Genomic DNA, 3,206 nt, shown 5'->3' with positions numbered 1-3,206 from the left:
TATATATATAAAAACAAACAGGTGTGTACCTTTCCAAATCAAGTCCAGGTAACTGAATTCATCACAGGTAGACTCCATTTAAGTTATGAAAACATCTCATGATCAGTGGAAACAGCTCACTTTTAGGCTTCACTGATATAGACAATTTACAAAACACTGTAAATTGTCAGTGTTTTGTAAATTGTCAGTCTATAGCAAATTTCCACATTGCTATAATGCACTATTTGTGTCGACATTTATTTCTATGATGCAGTGACCTCATGTCGGTACAGGTCTTTTGAAAGTTAGGCTTAGGTTTCCTTTATTCTGCAAACTTTCCTTAAACTGCTTATCCTTGATTAGCAGTTTAAGGAAAGTTGGGACATTTTCTAATGTCTCAATGATGAGACATTAGAAAACACAGCCAGAGTGTGATAATATTAAATGTGCAGGTGTGTGTTTTATTTTCTCTCACTGACACATCAGCTCTACTCCTTGTAACCTTGTCAGTTTCATCCTACAAAACAGAAACCCATCAGCAGAGAAGCATCTCTGTCTCTGAGAAGCAGCAGCAGAGACAAAGGCAGCACTTTTCAAACCCTCTTTTTCTCTAATCCTTCCTTTGTCAGCTACCATTGTAGATGCTTTTTTCAATGAAATCTTCTAATTTGTTACATGTAACAAAAAGCACAGATCTGAAAAGTTGAAGAGAAAGGACTACAGGCCTATTTAAATCTTATAAAATAAAGTCCCAATCATTATCCTGTGTATTTAAGCCAAAGTCATTGGATCTATGGAGATAAGACGTCTAGCTTTGGCTTTTTTGCCTTTTCCTGGGTAAGAAAGGTAATTCCTCTGCAACAGGAAGTTAAGAAAAATTCTGATGAAACTGAGAATCGGCAAACTAGAGTCGTAAATACTTTGGATAATGTCATACAAATTTGTTTTGCATCATAGACAATAGCTCAAGGTTTGGAAGCAAACTGCAAATTTAAAGAAATCCTGTTGCAATACCCTGTTTTTAATTTGTGCTTCTTGTTGGGCTACTTGATCTGTACAGTGTTTGTATGCTTTGAAAGGTGAACTTGTAAATTAGTTGTCAGTACCCTCCTCCTTACAAATTAAGGTTTTTATATCAAAACACTTTTGTAAATTGTTTTGTAAATAACATGATTTGGTATCAGAGGCGGTCCCAGTCTGTCTGCAGGCAGATCTATTTACAGATTGTCTTTCTCGTATTATACTGCCCTGACATGTTGACAGTTTGAACAAATATATAAAAACATATTTTTGAAAAGCTACATGCTGCAGCTTTATTGTCTTCTGTTAGTCTTAGTGCGGTGCTCATAGTTTTATGTCTGATCACAATTCTTCCAATAATTTAGGTTACATTTTGTTGCAACAGTAAATCTACCAAACAAAACTAGGAAATCTAATCAAATTTTATAGATTTTTGTTCCATAGCCATATTAAATAAAGAACACCACTTCGCATATCTCTAGCTTTGAATCTGTAATCTCCACCCAATAAATGAACTTCATCCATGTGACCAGTCATGCTCCGTTCTGTTGCTTTAATCTAGGTGGAAATGCGTATGCATGCCCGTGCATGTGGAAAATTAATTAATTTTTGACTACTAATAATTTATTCATAAAACATGATTCATTATCCCCGCAGCCCAAAAAGCACTTGTTTGTGAACTCTGTGTTCTGCAGTTTGTGGCCGTATGCTTTCAGTCGCGGGTTCAGCAACAGCTGAGGCGGGAGACTGCTGCGCTTCTGAGAACTCTCCACATGAGCTTTGGGGAAAACGCGCTTTAACTGTGATACTTAGCCAGATGATCATGCTGCCTCCAAGCTGACAAACAGTTGTGAGAAACAACAGCAAAGACTGATGAATAAACTAATAACTCCTCTCCGACCTGGGAGTTTTTCCAAGGGAAACGAAGCAAATCAAAGAGATGAAAACGTTTGAGAGAACACAGATATGAAAATGTATGAGCAGAATAGGGCATAGCTGATATCTCATATGACCCCATTTTTCATCCCCCAGTTCATAAACTTTTTAAGCAGGCACATAGTGAGAAATATTTATTTATTTATTTATTTATTTTGCAGTCTGAATTCGGATCACAGTGTCAAAGAAGAAAAGTTACAATTTGATATTCACAAGCTATTAACCTCTTTAAAACCTCTAGTTAATGTGCCCTTACCAATCTCATGCATATTCTTAATGCCCTGCTTAGTATTTTCTACACCACGGGCCACTGGTAGACTCCTGGGGAGACAGCGGATTCAATTCAATTAAAACTCCAAGTTCTCTGGCTTCTGATCCAATCTAGGTCTTGGCTCGAGTCCATAACCATGACAAGAATGATAATGCCACAGAAAACAACTGCAGACACAGGCAAAAACATGACACCGTGAACTCTGTCGGGTGAAAAGGCAAGGGACATTTGCGACAATGAGAAATAAAATTGTTATATTAAATCTATAACATAAAGTTGGATTTAAAATTTCAGCAAGAAAAAAAAAGGTTTCAAACTGCAAAGTGGGGTTCTTGGTGCGTAAGGCTTAGTTGTCATTAAGTCACTTTGCAAGTTTAGTGATATGCTTTAGCTCATTTTCCATTTGTAAGGCCAATTTGAGCCCAAACTGACTTCTTTCCTTACTGTCTTAAGATGTTGCTTTAATGTTTTCATTTATGTTCTTCTTTATTTAGGACGTTTTTGTAAAGTGCACTAGTCCCTGCTGAAGCACAACAGCTTTTTGTTGTAGCTCTTGAAATTCAAACTCCTGGAATGGATATGATTCACCTGCCACAATGTGTCAAACAACATCCCCCGAAATAAGTTTTATTCAAATGTTTTTTTAATTAAAGGTACATGCTTTGATTGTATGGGTTTTTTTTCATAATCGGTAAAAGTCAACACAACAGCCCTTAACTCTTTGAGGGCATAATTTCCACCCTGCTGCTCTGCTCCAGCATGGATGATGTCAAAATTAGCCAATAAATGTAGAACTAATGTTTACAACTTGAATGATGGAGAGAAACTGCCATAAGACAAGATTGCTGAAGATGAATATTGAAATATTCATTCTATGTAATGGGAGAGAAATAACAAGTAGACATGATAAAAAAATTAAAATACAGACAATTTCTTTAAAAGAATACAGTTGTAGTTGGTCTAAATTCTGAAATTTTAAAAACTTTACATACAAGCTTCA

This window comes from Poecilia reticulata, linkage group LG9 (assembly GCF_000633615.1).
Source record: "Poecilia reticulata strain Guanapo linkage group LG9, Guppy_female_1.0+MT, whole genome shotgun sequence".
NCBI classification, from domain to species: Eukaryota; Metazoa; Chordata; class Actinopteri; order Cyprinodontiformes; family Poeciliidae; genus Poecilia; species Poecilia reticulata.
This window is presented reverse-complemented; position numbering follows the sequence as displayed.